General features: G+C 39.6%; 1 long non-coding RNA gene across 2 annotated transcripts; it reads left to right on the top strand.

The window, feature by feature from the left end:
* The first annotated feature begins 2581 nt into the window (after nt 1-2581).
* Nucleotides 2582-17290, top strand: LOC104850262. 2 transcript variants are annotated; one of them, XR_776923.3, is made up of 4 exons: nt 2582-3758; nt 11491-11711; nt 15613-15751; nt 16258-17290. It is a non-coding gene; the product is annotated as an uncharacterized LOC104850262 (long non-coding RNA). The 2 variants fall into 2 exon arrangements; XR_776924.3 differs by lacking the exon at nt 2582-3758 and adding an exon at nt 7742-9215.
* The last annotated feature ends 914 nt before the right edge of the window (nt 17291-18204 follow it).

The following is an 18204-nucleotide window of genomic DNA, read 5'->3' as shown; positions in this document are numbered from 1 at the left end:
AAAAAAAAAAAAAAAAAAAAAAAAAAAAAAAAAAAGAGAACAACTATCTCTGCATGTGAGGCTTCTCTCTGTTCCATGCTGTCACCAGCCTACTCACAACTGATACAAGTTCTGCTGGTGCGTATCTCTTTACTCCAGCAAGTCCTTCTGTTTCTGTGGCTGTCCTAACATTCTTGTCCATGTTTTGACTGATTAAATTGCCCCTGAGAAGGAAATGGGCTACTGTCTTTGCTCACCTAAGAATGGTTTATCCTTCTCTAGTTGCTTTCAATTTCTTTGCATCCAAAGCTCTTTGCTGGCCTTTAAAAACACATAGATTTTATTGTTACCCATTTTATTATGTCAGAATGATGTTCTTCATGAACTTTTTAATTCTACCTAGATGGTTAGTTTTTTATCCAGAGATTCTTGTTAACTCCTCTTCTCTTTCTCTACCAATGTAGAGAAACATAACCCAAGAAGCAGAGGTGTTACTATGAAACTCCTTTCCAATTCCAGATACCTGACTAAACAATAATCATGAATAATATCATGATTATCTTTTGTATATTTTAGAGTACTTTATGACCCTAATACCTAGTTTAGCGACTTATATGCCAAAAAATAAGATTAGTGCCAAAACAGTTTAGTAATTCTTTTTCTTAAACCAGTTATCTCAGCTATAGAAACTTATTTTGAATGTCAAACATTAACATTATTTCTAGTCTTATAACAAATCCTACTTCAGTTCTCCTGGAAACTTCCCATAGTTATGAAGATGGACCACCAAATCGACGAGGGCAAAGTTTATGCAGAATAAATAGGATTACAAAATTCAAAACACTAGTTCTGTGCAATCCAGCTTCATCTATGGTAATCACAATGAAGACCTGGCCAGAAGGAGAACTAATATAAATAACCACTTTAGCCACCAATTCTTTAGTAAAGTATAAACTCATTTTAGTCATTTCTTTTTTTAAAAAAAAAATCTTTTGTCTGTACTAATCCAAAACTAGTTGGCTAGTGTCCCTCCAAGATTCAAGAAGCTCAGAATAAGATCTCACAGTATTTAATAACAAGTATTTGGTAGATGTAATCAAGTTAAGAAGAAGTCCTACTGGATCAGAGTGGTCCCTCAGTGCAGTAATTAGTATCCTTAGAAGGAGTAGAGGGTTTGTAAACATACAGAGACACCGCGGAAACATACAGAGGAGAAGGCTGTGTAAAGATGGAGGTAGATTGATGCCTGCTTAGCAAGGGACACCGAGGATTGTCACACCACCAGAGAGGCCAGGAGAGGTACAGAACAGACTCTTCCTAAGAACTCACAGACGGTACCAATCCCAATCCTGCCCACACCATGATTTCAGGCTTCTAGTTTCCACAGTTGTGAGAGAATACAGTTCTGTTGTTTTAAGCCACCCAGTAACTAGTAAATCATTAAAGCAGCCACAGTAAATAAACACTGTACTCTACTTAATTCTCCCTTTTAAATGGCCCAACAGAAAAAGCAAGAGAATTCTGTTTTTTTTCCTTTATGTTTCTGATATTGATAATGACTTTTAACGTGGGAGAAGGATTTTTGTTCATTTGTTTATTTGCATATCAAAGAAGGACAATCAAACATAACTAGGAAAAGCAAAAATAAATACTAGAGAGTCAAGAATGATCACAGAATTCGTTGGCTGGAAAGCAGACAAAAATAAGTACATGCTTTGAGATACTAGGTAAAGGAAGTCTTTGACAAGGAGAGGACATGAACAAACCGATGAGCATATCAAGCTGACTAGGCCAATGTGAAGATAAGTGAAGACGCTGTACATTTAGCCGGAAATAACACAAGCCTAAATTGCAACTAATTACAATGATCTCTTTTATTCACACCATGTGCCAGACACTGCTAATTGCTTTACATCATCTAATTTAAAACAGTCCTATGTGGATGACATTATGATGCCAGCATTCAAGTGAGGAAACCTAAAGCTGAAAATTTTAAGCAGTTTGCTGCATCTCACATAGACAAATGGCAAAACAAATATCAGAATCCAACACCTGTAGGATCTTGAAACCTGTTGTAAATCTAAGCATCTATGCTCTACTACTTTATTTCACAAAGGAGGAGGAAGAGAGGAGAGGAAAAAGGAGGGAGAGACAGCCAGCCTGCCTGCCAGACAGCCAGATGCACAGCACTGGTTTAGAGGAAAATTTAGAATTATTCTAATTGCCTTTGGAGATGATTATAAATGATTTATATGATCTTTTCCTGACTTTTTTCTGAAATGACACTTGATTTGATATTTGATTCATAATTCTGATTCTCTTATAAAAATGGAAATCTTTACTTATTAGGAGGATACCGAGTGGTTCATGGATCCGTTCTTTAGGATAATTAGAGAGGCAAAGTGATGTGTCCTTGGAAAAATTAAATGAAGAATGACAAATTGATATCATCAAATATTTGTAATCACATCTTTTAACCAGGGAAAAAAATTTGCAAGAAAAACACTGCCTTACTTTAAGGCAGGGGAAATCATTAATTTAATAGTAACGAGACAGCCATTTTTTAAAACTTTTTTTTGTGTGTGTGGGAAATAAGCTTGCCAGGTTTTTTTTTTTTTTTTTTTTCCTGGCTTGAAGTGGGAAATATGAAGCCAGAAGAAGGACTTGGTTTGGGTTTCTTTTAAAATGCTTACCTTTTCCAGTAAAGTTGTACAAAATTTAATTACATGCCTTCTCACTGAATGTGAGTCTTGCTCAGACACACTAAGGAAACCACAAGATGGTTATTGTCACTGATTATGGACCACAAGTCCCGCTAGCTCAGTTTGACTCAGGGCATGATTTATAAGAAGGATCTCAAAGCACTCACTGAGATAATCCTCCAGCCCAACACTTCCACTGCCAACTGTGACGTTGCCCATTCATCTCCAGGGCTTTTTCCAGAGTTGCTGTTGCCCTGACACCAGGCAATTGAGCAGTTCTATCGGTGAAGAATACAGGTCTGTCTAATGCTTTGCTTAGATTTCGAGGTAGACAGCAGAAGCCCTGAAAAGCAGAATGAGAAACACACCTCCTAAAAATAAAAAATGTCATAAAAAGCTTTTTAAAGAGAAGAAACTATAGAGGTCCCTTTTTTTGTTGTTGATGATGCTTCTTACATTGCTGTCTTGGTTGGTGGAAGCCACTAACGAATCTTTAGCTCCCTTTTCAAATTCCTACCTGCTCACTTGACATTTACTGGTATTGATGTACAAGATGTTTCACCAATGACACATATTTGGTCTGCTTTATAGTTGATATTTCCAAGAATTCACTACACTGTACAGAGGTATGATACAAAATAAGGCAAAATGATATAATTGCATGTGAACATATTACAAATTCCTATGAAATAATTTTAATAAATGTCCATGAATTAATTAATGAGTAAAAGGGAAAGGTTTGGGGTTAGGAAGAGCACACTAAAAGGCCATGCCTTCCTATCATTATACACACACAGCTAGACCACTATGGCTTCAGCAAGTGGTGATGGTACTTCTAGGGTTCCAGCTGCCCAGGAAAATCAGGCTGCAGCTTTGTTTTAATAAATGAAACTGTTTATTTCCTCACATTGCATCTCTAATCTTTGCTTAGTCAGTATTGTACTTACCTCTGTCTTCTCTCTCTCTCTAACCTTATCTATCATTGAAATGTCACCAATTACCATGGAATCAAAGGCAGAGTAGCAACCGTGCAGTGGATTGCAGCAGGGGTCTTTTGTATGAGCTGGTGCTTATAAGGTAAGATGCCTCAGATCATAGAAAAATACTCAATAAAAGGTTCACTTGCAGCCTCACCCATTTATCTATAAAATGTTTCTCATTGGAGAAAATGTTCCACCTTTTCTTCCAGAACCAGTAAGATTCATTTGGAATTCATCTTCCATTTTCCCCAGCTTCTCAATAACCAAAACATTGGATTTCAGCCTCTGGGATCGTTAGCAGTTCATTTCAAAGATGGGCTGAAGTAGCATCTCGGTTCCAGGTTAAAAAAATATATATTTTTTTTAAACCCAAAAGTCTCAAACATTAAAGCCAGCCATTTTTTCTGCTTAAACTGGTAGATATCTTTGTGAGACTCACAAATGACTGAAGTAACACCTTCTGTATTTTCAGCAGGTGGCAATACAGTGACCCTGTTAGTAGGCTTCTCAGTGTGTTTGTGCCGAGGATTCTCATCTGTATTTAGTCCCGGGTACTCAGGACCTCACTTTGCCACCCCACTTGCCATATTGCATTATCAGCAGTGAGTGCCCTTTGCAAATGCAAGTATTTGCAAGATATTCTCCAAGTAGGTAGGGACAGAATTTAGTGATAGTTTGGAATAATTAAAGGAGCTCCATGTGCAAATGTCAAAATAGGGAAAAAAAAAGCAGAAAATGGGGCAAAGTGACAATACAAATGGCCAGATCTCCCTATTATCACTTGCTGTACATCTCGCAAGACAGCTGATTCCCCGCCCTGTATGGGCTCCAGCATCCAGTGATTTATTGGGTAATTCAGCATTTGCCAGTATGTCTTGTGCTAATTAAATGCTTCGCACTCTATTCAGAAATGTCACAATTGATTTGTCTTCTGCAAGCACTGACTTTATTTCAATCTTCTGAAAAAGATTTTATGAGCCTCAGATAACTTCTCCTGGCACATTCATCTCCCAGGGTACCTTCTGCGTGTGAGGGCAGTAAGGGGGGAAACCCTTGGTGAACGTTCGATACAAATACCTTCGCATCTTATTCACCCCACTCTATGCCATATATCTGAGCAACAGCGTCAGTCTGGCAAAATTACAAACTGCCCCATTAGCCTATACACGCATTTAAACATGACAGAAGTTAGTGTGAAGCGATATTGGCAGAACTGATTGGATGATGTGAGATCAATCCAAAAAAACGCGTACTTTGAAAGGGTGTTATTTATTGCGAGGTGTTTACTTATCTGCAAATTGATTTTGACAGGAGTTAGCTATTAACTAACTTGCATACAAGAGGAAATCACATAATGTCATTTCAGGGGCAGGGAGAGGAGAAAATGAATTGTAGTGGAGTTTTTAGGGGTTGTAACACATCTCACAACTTGTACAATGACGAAGGTCACAGGAGACGGTGGAGTAGCTGTTATTTAATCCGCGGGAGGGTGCGTTCCAAAGACACATCACCCTCTGGACCAGGGTGCGGCTTCACGCTCACGGCGAAGATCGACCACAGGAAAAATATTCAGTTTCATCCGTGAGAAATTAAAATTCAGCCTCGAACAGACACTGCTTATGAATTCATAATCTGTGCTGCAGAAAGAGAGAGATGACCATATATTTCGCATTGGAAAAAGAAAGATTACCGCATCTACAAAACTAGGAAAAGATTATTCAAAAAGCTGCTATGCGGTCCAGCAGAGAAATTGTAGAGGGCATGTTTCTAGAAATGGGTAACTCATTAGCATCTCTTCTTCCATTTGTCTACTTGCTTATATTAATATTTAGATTTGGGTACCAAAGAATGCATCGCTGAACAGTCATAGTGTCTGCAGAGTCCTTCACATCTTTGAGCAAAGACATACTCTCCCTCTGAGACCAAATGTACTGCTAGTCACAAGGGCAGTGTTCTCCGTGGCAACTCTCTTAAAATAGCTATTGTCTTTTAGTTTCTGGCTATTGTACAGAAGGGCAGGTGTATGTGAGGCTAATTAAAGCATTCAGAGGGTCTTCAAATCAGCCACAGCCCCCTACCCCTAAACAGTGCATGAGCAGCTAAATTATAAATATCACCTAAAACATTCGGCAGCAAAAATACAAAAGCAGTATAAGTTCGCTATACAATATAAATTCGCTAATACACATAGACTATTTTCTTGTACCTTTAAACCTTAAGATATATGACTCTCTTTTTATGTAATAGTGTAGGAAACCAACATGCAGATTCCTTAAGGAACCACACTTTGAGTATACAGAGAGCTGAGAAATGGCAGAATAGAAAGGAAAAACAGCCTTCTATCTCCAAATTCTGTGTCTTCCCATTGTAGCTCAGCTCAAATGGAGGACTGCATATAAAAAATCAAAACGCTCTCAAGAAACGTGGCTTAGCTCAACGTTCAGATAATTTGGCTCAGTGTCCTGTGTTCTTAAGCATCGAGGTGTTGTAGACAACGGTGTGCTGTGGAAATCCCCTTCAGGAGTGAGGTCCTTTTCCCTAGCTCCTGTCAGTGTTGGCATCTGACTCCCTCACTGTTCCTAGCAGGGAAGCGTCTTCCGTTGGAGGTTGCTTGCCCTTCTGGAGGGCAGAGCCACATGGAAGGTCTGGCCAAGGGAGGGGTTAAGTCCTAACGCCTTGCAATGGGCAGGTTGATTCTGAAGACCAGCGGAGCTCTGGAACTCCCTGTGGAAATCACCAAGGTCTCTGTCGTGACCACCTTGGATTTGGACTTCTCCATGGACCCAGCTGCGTTTCCCTACTTCCTTGTATGTTTGATTCTTCATACATTTCCTGCACTTTCATCTCCATCTCAGAACCTGTTGGCGAGACAAAGTGACCTGACGATAAACATCAGATTGATCCCAAAAGACATAAAGATTTTCACATTTTAAGCCCATAAGAAACAAACACAAATATATGCTTTCTATGGGTCATTTTTATGGTCTTTATCTCCCTGTTGGGTCACCTGCAGTTCACACTTTGTTAATCTTGTCTGTGCTAAAGTTACTTGCAATAATTATTTAACATATAGGCTCACGGGAAATAAAGCAACTCATGTATATACTTTAACAGATTGGAAATATTAAAAAGGTATGAGAGTTTAAACACTCAGAAAAACATGTAGAGTGAAAGTGATTTTAATCAAAGCTTATAAAATAATAAAATGAATTGAGTTAACGTACTTTTTACTCAGCATTGCAGTAAGAGTTTTCTCAGAGGTTTGAGAAAAATATGTAAGTAAGTACATATAAGAGAACATAAAATTAAATCATTACCCAAATGATGGTAGAGGGGATTTAGCTGAGTGACACTATGCCTGCCTCCCAAGCGAAGGTCATGAGTTCAATCCCCGGTACAAAAAAAAAAAAAATTACATGAATCTGTATATAATAAGCCTATTTATAAATAGAGATAAGAATCAAAATAAATCCCCAAAAAGGCATTTGTGGAAATTTAATATTCATTCATATGAACAAAAAAAATTCAAAATAGAAATAAAGATTCTAGTTAATAAGGCTAAACATATACCTTCCTTGTGCGCTAGCAATTCTACTCAGATATTTATCAGAGAAAAATGAAAAGATACATCAACAGAATGGCATCCGTTAATATTCATGCCAATTTTATTTAGAATAGCCAAAAGCTGGAGCTCAAATGTCCAGTGACAGCAAAGAACTGAGCAAGCTAGAGTACATTTACATATTGCAATGTTGCTGAGTTGCAAAAAGGAACAACAAAACAAACAAAACACTGCCAGACACGATGATGAGGGTGCGACTCAACTTCTCAAGAGCATCGTGATGAGTAGGGGAGAAAAGACAATTCCTGAAAGCGTAGATTTCCATTTATATCAAATTGCAGAACAGGCAAAACTAATCTGTAGTGACCGGAAGTAGATCAATTCTTACACAGGGCTTGTAGAGGTAGTAACTAGGGAGGAAAGAGAAACATTTTGGTGTGGTGGAAATGTTAACTCAGCTGTCGAGGTCATGACACAGGTACGTGCTGCTTTCAAAATGCATCCAAACTGATGCTTAACGTTGGGGCAGTAAATCTTAATTCAAAATTTTAAATTTCTAAAAAATCACGAGTTACAAGAATACCTAGTAGGAGAACATCTTCAAAATAAACTCAGTGTAATCATAGGCTACACAGTAATGTGTTGTCCCTGGGAGCAGAGATCCTTCAGATTTTGGATGGGTGCTTAAGCTCCACATCAGTACTCTGGGACAGGAAGGAGAGGGAGACGGGTGTGGAAGAGAGAGAAGAAACACTCGGAGTGGGTAATTTAAGGAAAATTTCCTAACAAAAATATTTCAAAGACTTGGGCTGATTATGAGAAACCCTAAGGGAAAATGCAGTCATCCAGCAGGTGAGCACCCTAAGACTAGAGGGAAGGAAGAGAGCCACTGGGTGCGGGGACTGCTGCCTGCTCGGACCCTTGGGAAGGAAGGAACCGGCTGGGAGGGGAGGATAGGTTCCCAGGGTCACTGTCCCGCATCCGTCCCAGGACTGCTGGGTGCCCCTCGGAGCCAGAAATGCTCAGTAATGTCGGTGCGGATCGCCCCCTTGGGTACAGCGCAGAGGAAGACTAGAGCGTGTGTGCGGGAGACGAGCTGCCGAGATGTGGCCTGCCTGCCTGCTCACCGCCCCTGTTTGTATTTTGGGGAGGTAAACGGTAGGCCCAGGAATCTGAATTTTGAAGAGCTACATGGGTGGTCCTGATGAACGGGTAGATCCCTGCACAGAATTCCTCTCAAGTGAACCATCAGCACTGAGATGTGTAGTACGGCCTACGTGGACACCCAACTTCACGGACCGCACTTTCACAATCACATTTCACCATCACGGTTTCACGCATGTATTTTTTGATAGTACGAAAAGCTCTGTGCTTTTACTTTAACGTACTTAAAAGGGAGAAAACCAGAACTAAATTAGACTACGAATTCTGTGAAGAATGCACTTTGAATGTATTTTTATCTCGAATACCCATCATAGCAGTACGATGCGGGCGTCTCACAATAAGACAGTTACTAACACATCCATGAGGAGGTTTCCTTTTTCATGCAAACTTCACAGTAAGTAGGATGCATAACGTTTTTGTATAGAAATAGTACATAAATTTGTTCATCCCAAAAAGACACCAAAAGTAAGCGTAGCTTTAGGTAAAATGACCTCTTTGAAGTGTTTCCAAATTTTCCTGCTTGTTTATGAGTATTACTAATTTCACCCTTTGACTTCTCTTTGTTCTGCACGTCCATATTGGTCAATTTTGCTATGAGAGGAGATGTTTCTATGGGCAGGGGCTGGGAGAAATGGCAACTCTGGAAACTACCTTCAATATGGAACTGAAAATAACTGACGGAGAGCTGTGGATCAACTTCTACAAACGGGTGATAGCGGAAGCAGCCGTAAAGAATATTTCTATGAAGTCATCTCTGAAACGCAGAAGGGAAGGGAAAATGATGGGTTTTCTATGGATGTTCCACTCCGCTTCAGTCTGAACCCGCTGGTAACATTTATAGGTCTGGGGTGGGAGGGGGTTAAATTGACAAATGTAGACATAGGTGATATTTGCCTAAATATTTTCACACTAAAAATCCAGCTAAAAAAGTAGGAAAAAAATGTCTCCCTACCTCTACAAATATACGTTCATAATACCAAAAGAGAAAATCAGTGCATAAAGAGACTGCTTTTATATAACTAAAAAATCAATAAAACAGCAAGTGATTGAATTTACTTTTGTACATATCAGAATATTTTGTCAATGTACTAGTGATTAAATGAGAAATAAGATAAATTTATAATTCAAAATTATAAATAATTTCATAAGGTTTTCATTTTCCTTTCTATAAAAGTAATACTGATGTTTTATAATGAAGATATTTACATCATCTTTATTTAATTATCAGTAATCACCTAAAGAACTTTTTAATATAGAATTTTTAATTTTTCTCAAAACCTAAGTACATTTTTCATCCATAATGTAAATTAATGTAAATGCAAAAGATCAAGCAATACTTGTCACATACTTTTTTGAAAGATACTTTCTTAATAGAATTATTAATTAAAATAAAGGAAAACTGTCAATCCCCGGTACCAAAAAACAAAAAAAGGAAAATATCTTACCGTTAATATACACCAACAATTTTAATTTATTAAATTTAAATTTTAAGGGAAATAGCTTCAAAATCATTTTTGAAAAAAACTTTTTTGATTTATTGTTATTTATTAGCACATATTTACAATATATAATGATTACCTTCCCAGTGAGGAGTTGGTACATGTACAAACATTTATTTCAGTTTTGAAAATGTAATTTTATTCCAATAAATCTGTTCATAAAAAACGGAATTATTTTGTAATTCTAGCTTTCATTGTTCATTCTGTTACCATTATAAAGAATTGTTATCATGCCTCAAGCACCTAGACTAACAAATCAGAGATAGGAAGAACGTGGCGGCTGGATGGAGGGTACCCGGATGGCACGTGGTGAGCACGTGACACGCTTGAGCAGTAGCATCGCCTGAGGGCATTTAAATCCAGGCACAACTCTGGTGGGCTGCCAAACCGAACTTCTGGACCCCACTGGGTTGTCAGCAGCACCTCTATGGCCTACTTTATGAGAATGTGGACTAAATTATGAAACTAACTTCCTTCATGAGAATAAATATGTCAAGATATCACAGGTGTCGAGGACCCATGATGCGTGGGGTGGAAGTAAACCCCTCTTTGAGGTTACCATGTTCCAAACAGCTAGCCAAGTGACAGTTGTGTCATTTCGAATTTCTTACCCTTAAGTTTTGTTTTGTTTTGTTTTGTTTTGTTTTGGTTTTTTGTTTTGGTTTTTTTTGTACCTGGGATCGAACTCAGGACCTTGGGCTTGGAGGCAGGTGCAGGGCATCACTGAGCTAAATCCCCAACCTCTTACCCTTAAGCTTATGTGATAGAATCCACCAGTTAACATAGTTTTTTTTAGGCTAATATTTAAGTAAACATCACATATCCTTTCAAACTGTTAACAACTGCTGCTTGTATTGACCCACTTAAATTTCCTGACTTGGTAAAGACATGGGTTTGTAACTTACTCCAAAAGCTCTGTATTCAAGGCTATTCAAGAATTAGCTTAGGATAGGTTGTACCTAAAGTACACCACAGTGATCCTTCCTTCATTACTGAAGCCTGAGCTGTAACTGTTGCTTGTTTCCTTGCTTTTTTTTCCCCAAACATGGAAATATTTGAGTATCTTCCACCTGTAATGGGTATTTTAAACAGTCAAAGGGCTTTTGTCTAGTTTTTAGACATAAAAAAACAGAGGGCAAATAATAACCCTCTCAAAAAAATGCAATATTTGGTACATGCTAAGCACACAGCTGAAATGCTCTACCCATTTCTACCTCAGAACAATTCTAGGAAGGCTACGAAATATGATTATCACCTCTGTTGTCTAAGACAATAAGAGCAGTTAATTCCCCTGTCAAGGTCATACAGCTAACTAGTGACAAGGCCAGGACTTTAGACCATGTCTGCTAGATTTCAGAGTCCTCATCTTTCCCAGCCCTCTATTAATTCCACCTCTGTTTTAACTCTACCCCACTTAAGCTTTTCTTGAAATTATTAATTCTGATGCAATATTTAAGTGTACTTATTAAAAATATATGAGGCCTCATCTCTGATATAGACTACTTCTTTGAAAAGAATCGAAATATTTTCTGCATCATAACATTTGAACATTTTGTTAGAAATTAACAAAGAAGTTAAACTGATATAAACATATTTCTTCACAGAAAACTCATAACTCCAGTTCATATCTCCTAAGAAGATCAAGGAAAGACTTTGAAGATTAATGGAATTAACTTTAAAAAGTGATGAAGTTTTCATAAGGTGGAAAGTCTCATAAGACATAAAACAAACTTAAACACGACTTAATGAAAATTTTAGAAATGAAACTGTAGGGCCATCTGAAGTACCCTGACTCCACAGAATTCTTCAACAAAGAAATAGAAAGGTATGTTAAAAGAAGAAGAAAAAAGGTGAAACCTTACTGCCGCTGGGGTGAGGTGGGGCACACCTATAATCCCAGCACTCTGGGAGGTTGAGGCAGGAAGACTGGGAATTTGAGCTCAGCCTGGGCAATTTAGTGACTTAGATAGACTTTGTCACAAAAGAAAAAGGGGATTCCAGGAAATATCCCTGGCCCCCTACCCTTACTGAAAATCCTTGTATGCTTGCTACGTGACTTGCTCCTCCATTTGACTTCCATTTAATCAATATTGCCTGGGTGACTGTACTTGTCATCTTATTGGTTGGTCGTGGTTTTGTGCCACCTCATGCCCACCTTGTAATTTTCCATTGGGTCTAACAGTTTTGTCCCACTTTGTACTCACTTCACCACATGGCTTTGCTGTATAATACATCTTTGAGAAGGGGGGTGAGTGGGCAGCCCATTTTCCAGTCCCCCTTCTGCCTCTTTTAGACAGAAGCTTCCTTTCCCTCAACACGTTTTTCCCACTCTTAAAAAAAGAAAAAGGGGAGTGGGTGGGTTGGGTATAACTCAGTGTAAAGGCCTTGGGTTCAATGTCTAATACTGAAGAAAAAAAACTTTACTGGAGTACAAAGGTCTAGAAACACTGGAAATTAATGTTTACTGCATTGTTTGACCTACACATTACTTTCTGTACCTTGAGTCAACCAGTGGTTTAACCTAGACCCAACCAATGGCTGACCTTTACTTGGAAAGTAAGTAATCATCTACAGAAGCTCTTGATGTAGAGGTGACTCACTGCTGACCACTGTCCATGAGCGCTGCCCTGTACAGATGGGCATCTGCCTCATGATTAACCTCTGCCAGGGGCCCAGTTGACTTGGAGACTGAGCAAATAATTAATGAGTCAAGAATTTGTTTTTTCTACTCTGCTACTTATATTGTTTCCACCACAAGAGAATGCTATGGTGACCAGGCTACAGAGAAGTGATTGAAGGATGTTGCTCAACTGTGGCAAAATCATTTTTCAGGAAGTTCTGAAGCTATAGGAAAATGAATATGAAACAGAAATTAGGTCTTAAAGAGAAAAATGAAAGGGTGGGGGATGCAAGACAGCTTGGCTTCTAGGAGAAAGAACAAAACTTCGCAGATGTTAAACAGAATGAGAGAATTTGCTGGATAACACAGAATATAGCATAGCAGTAGATCCACAATTTAGAGTTTTGAGGACGTCAGCTAAAATTAGGTAACTTTTCAATCACACTATAAGCAGGTAGGATTTGCTAACTGAATGTCACAAACCATCACCATCATCTTCCAGAAGCATCTAGTAAATGATAATTGTGGATGACTGGTTAGATCTTGTTTTTGCTATACTTTCATATTTTTATTCTTTGGCTTAGAACATCATTTTATTATACATTGGGTGCCGAAAACTATTAGCTGCACTGACAAAGATCATCATGTATAGGAACATAGGTGGAAAAAAGAGTCAGTAATGGGCTAAAGTACGTCACTTAGTAGTTACTCAAAGAACACATCTTGGCAACACAAACTGTGATGTACGTAAACAAGATGGCATCAAGGAGGGAACCACAGAGTATAATTCGAAGTACAGGAGGAGTTTTGTTCTCATTTCCGGGAGGTTCATGAGGAAGAGGGAGTAGGAAAGAATATTTCTTTTCTTTCCTTTTTTTTTTTTGGCAGGGGGTACAGGGGATCAAACTCAGGCCCTGCGCTTCTGAGGCAGGTGGCAGAACCTGAGCTAAATCCCCGGCCCAGGAAAGAATATTTCTAATGATGGACAAAAAAGAATCAACCCAGTGTTCTGGAGTAAAAGAGGGTTCTAGATAGGGCCTCATCCAGTTTAATGATACCTGATAGATATAGATGCTATATGATACAGATAGATATAGACAGAGATAATGGGCTGGCTTACAGGAAGATATCAGGGAAGATGGTGGCATGTAGCAGACAGCTTTGAATATTTATGAAGAAATAAATTTAAAACAACTACAAAAAGCTTCATCTGGGGAGAAAGGGGGAAAGGGTTGGACGTGTTGGATTAGAATATCTCTAAAATTGTCACTCTTCTTTGTTGACATTTTTAATATCTAGGCCTGGAAATCCCCATGGGGGAAAAACAGCATTTGAACACAGGCATTAGCATAGTGGGGACTAAGACTAGCTCCGCGCACACTGAAATGAGAAAATCTGAACAGAAAAAGAAGAGCAAACAAGGCACATACAACTGTGTAACCACCAACTGCATTTGAGTTAAGCCCAGGAATTTTAATATTAGTCTGACCCCCTCCATTAATCATCTGTATGACCACTCAGAGCAAGTCACGTTGGCCACTTTTAATTCATAGCCTATAGATAGAGCGTCTTACGGTAGAGAAATTAACCAATTGGCCAAACCTATGAAGCAACATAAACTGGAATTAATGGCCTAAGTATCCACCTGTGGCCACTGCCTTAAGACTGCAGTAGGAACCCACAGAGCACCAGGATGCTCAAACCCACAGTGAACTTCCCAGTACCAGAGCAGAGAGGATTAGACTATACCTGCAAAGGCAGGGCTGAGGTTCTTACGGCCCTGAAAGGACCCTCAATGGGAATAGTTGACTCATCTATGGCAAAACCTCAACAAGAACCAGAGAAGGAGGGAATGTGGTCTCCAGCTGGGCTGATGTCTAGTAATTGGTCTCTAAGAAGCAACGATTACTTTTCAGGTGTCCTGCCAATGAGGAGCTAAATGCATGCCACACTCTAAAAATTCCCCAACTATTTGTTATCTGCAAATCCATTACTTGCAAATAGCCTATATCTTTTGGCCCTAAAACACTAAGATTCATCTCCTTCCTGCTAAATACCTAAAAAAGGGAGGAAAAGGACAATGGAGCAGAACATGCCTAGCCCATCAGTCAGTTCAGTTCCGTGACTATACCCTCAGACCCTTTGTCCCCTCTCAGCCAGTATTAACTGTACAGTCCAATTAAACCTAGTGCTGAGCATCCACAGGGATTCTTTTCATACAAAAATGCAATTCTGTCCAAGATTCTCAGCATTACCTAATGGCCTGCATAGAATCAGTGCAATGGTCTCTGGCTGGTTCCCAAGGGACAAATGGATCACCATGGCAATAATCAGAGGCTCTGGCCCTATAGAGGGGCAAGGTAAAATCCATGGAGCTGAACACAAAGCACATCTGATTATCTCCAAAGAAGGTGCCCCCTCCCCGACCCCAATAGGCTGTGCTGTGGATTAGGCTGTTCCTACACATGGACGGGAAGCCTGTGCCAAAACGCAGAACGAAGCATATGGTTGGAAAGTGAGTAGGGAAAACATGCCAACCTCTGATGCCAACGCCCAGCTGCCTCTGCTCCCACAGCTCGGGTCAGCACTGCCTGAGAAGACCTGCTCAGCCCCAGGAAAGGGTCCTGCTGGATTTTCACAGAAATACAACTGGATGGGACTCAGGCACCCATGTCACTGACACTGCAGTAAGGAGAACAACGCAGGCAATATGATCCTCTAAAAATGTTAGAAAATGCAAGGCGAAACTAAGTCTAAATCCATGGTAATGATGAATTGTTAGATGTGTAAATACATCTGTACTGTAGAGAGCGTAACTAGGAAAGGGCACACTACAGTTAACTGAAATATATTTCTGCTATATTTATTTATACACTTTTTACTTTTGAGGTTCTAGGAATTGAACCCAAGGCCTTACACACACTAGGCAAACCTCTACTGCTGAGCTACATCCTCATGTCTTTATTCTGCTATATTGGCCCCAAAGAGAATGGCAACTTTAGCTCGAGACATCTTTTGAAAAGAAATATTCATTAAAATATGTCTAAGGGGGAAATTTGCAAGAAAATATGCTTCTCTTGTATAACCTCTCTATTATAATTTAAAGGTCCAGTCTGCCAAATAGGAGCAAAACATCCAGTTTTTTATTATTGTGCGAAGTTGGGCTGTTCTCTTACTGAACAAAGCTGGGATAAAATTGGGCAGCAGACATGAACGGATGCATCCTCATGGTTACCTGCTGTGAGGTACATATCTGCTTTTCTTTGTTTCTCTGCACATGCAGTGACCTTCAAAGCAAACCTGCTCACCCACTGCTTCCCTTTCGTGTCATACTCTAGGGATGGTGCTGGGTAGATTAGCAATGCAGAGAAATATTTTCTAAGTCCCCACCCTTGTGAGGTCAGAGGTTGACATATGGCCCCAAAGGATAGGAAAGACATGAGCTAACAGTCAGATAGCTTCTCAGGGCTCTGGGTAGAGAGGTGGTCCCTTACAGCACTTTAATGAGCTCACTGAAAATTGCACTGAACCTAAACACAGAATAGTTTCACAATTAGAAGTTGGAATTGTCTCCTCTCATACTTTTCTGTCACACTTTTGGTACTGGGTGTTAATAGGTCCTTCCAGCTCTTTTTCAACTAACTCTTTCAGTAGATTGCAATTAAAGGATTTCAGTGACTCTGTACTGCATGGGATAAATCATCTTTCAGATGTGTAAAAATAAAGCTCCCATCTTTTTCTTCTCTTTCAGAAACCACTATATTGTGTTAACGTAGTCTGTGCAAAGTTGAATGCAGATCTGATGTCACGTTTTGTGGAAAAGTTCTTTGTTTTAAACCACTGCCACTTAAAGATGATCTCAGCCTCCACTTTGCTGGAATAGCTGCATGGATTTGACCGATTGACTTGATCTGTGAGTGTCAGTTTCTTCAATCAATGAAGACCCTGAGATCTGTGTGTCTACCCGACAGGTTCACGGTGAGGACTACATCCTCGAAGTGTAACAGTCTCCCCCAAAAATATGGATTACTTCTCCTTATCTACCTTCTCATTTGCTAAACAATATTTTTATCAAGGCTTTCTGTTAAATATCCTTAAGTATCAAAGTTCTCATTTGCTATTTCATGATGACAAAATGCAAAGGAAAGAGTAGTTTTTAAGCTGTTGGACTTAGAGTTCAGTGATTCTTTGGGAAACTGAGGCAGAACACAGCCATCTCCATACCTCTTCACAGATATGTTTCTCACTTCAGATCTCTTCATTCTTCATTGTCCCCAAGTCAGGTGTGCCAGGGTAGCCTAATACACAATATCAAACTGATCAAAACCAAACACAACTGGGAGCGATAAGCATACTTTGTTTGAAGAAGCCCATTGTTCCTGGGGCCGTGTGACCCCTGGAGTGGGAGAGAGCCAAGTTCAAATCCCAGTTACATCACTTCAGCTGTGTGATCCCAAGAAGGTGGGCGAACTGGCTGAGCCTCAGTTTCTAGGTCAACCACAGGTTGACACAGGTTCCAGGACCTCACCACAGGTCTACAGGCTAATCTGGCACTGCCAAGGTCCAGGTGGATTTGCAGAATGAATGAGGATTAATCTCTTGTCTGCTTCTGCATGGATCTCTGCTGAGGCCCTATATCTAGTACTGTATTTGTGCTTTTTATTTATTTTCTTCAGTGCGGTGTAGCTTGAAACAGGGTACTTCTAGGAAGGCTAGACTGGCCTCCCACTCGGGGCAACCCTCCTGCCTCATCATCCCCCTACTGGGGTTTCAGACATGTGTCACCACACCCTATGCCCTGTATTTTTTAAATTAATTTTATTAATTATATATATTAATATATTTTAATATAATTTTGCAGTACATAATGATTAGTTATTGTGGGGAGTTGGTACATGTACACAACTTAATTCTTTCTCTCTCACTCTTCCTTTTTCATGCTTTATTCCTCCCCTCTCTCCGTGCTCCTTTCAACTCTGTCTCTTCCCCATTTGCAGAAGCTCTACTTTCATCATATTCCCCCTTCAAGTCTTTTTCCCTCCATCTCAGGTTCCCCCATCCATATGAAAAAGATCTTGCTACTTCCTATTTAGCTATTTTCTTTTTTTTTTAGCTGGGGAGAGAGAGAGAAAGAGAGAGAGGGAGCAAGAGGGAGATTCTCGTGGAAGAGAAACCGTGCCATATTTAACTTTGTGTCTGACTTGTTTCACTTAATACTGTGGTGTCCAGTTGCATCCATTTATGTTTGTGTTTCTTTATGGCAGAGCAGTGCTCCGTTTTGTATAAATAGCACATTTTCTTTATCCTTTCATCTGTACACACAGGCTGCTTCCAAGACTGAACTATTCTGAATGATGCCACTATAAACCTGGGTGTGCATGGATCACTGTACTATGATGTCCTTAAGTCTTTTGGGAAGAGACCGAACAGTAGAGTAGCTGGGCCACAGGTGTAGTGTTTTGAGGAACCTCCACGCTGGTTTCCATAATGATTGTGCTAGCTTACATTCCCACCAACAACGCAGAAGAGTTCCTTTCTGCCCACATCCTTGTCAGTACGTTTTATTATTTGATTTCCTTGTGACGGCCACCTTTTCTGTAGTAAGAGGGCATCTCAGTGTTTTAATTTACATTTCCCTTAAGGCCAGCAATGCTGAACATTTTTTCACGTACTTACTGGCCATTTCTGCTTCTTTTTC

Source organism: Fukomys damarensis, unplaced genomic scaffold (assembly GCF_012274545.1).
Source record: "Fukomys damarensis isolate Sample0158 unplaced genomic scaffold, DMR_v1.0_HiC HiC_scaffold_37, whole genome shotgun sequence".
Taxonomy (NCBI): domain Eukaryota; kingdom Metazoa; phylum Chordata; class Mammalia; order Rodentia; family Bathyergidae; genus Fukomys; species Fukomys damarensis.
The sequence above is the reverse complement of the archived record's forward strand: the minus strand, read 5'-3'. Positions and strand labels throughout refer to the sequence as shown.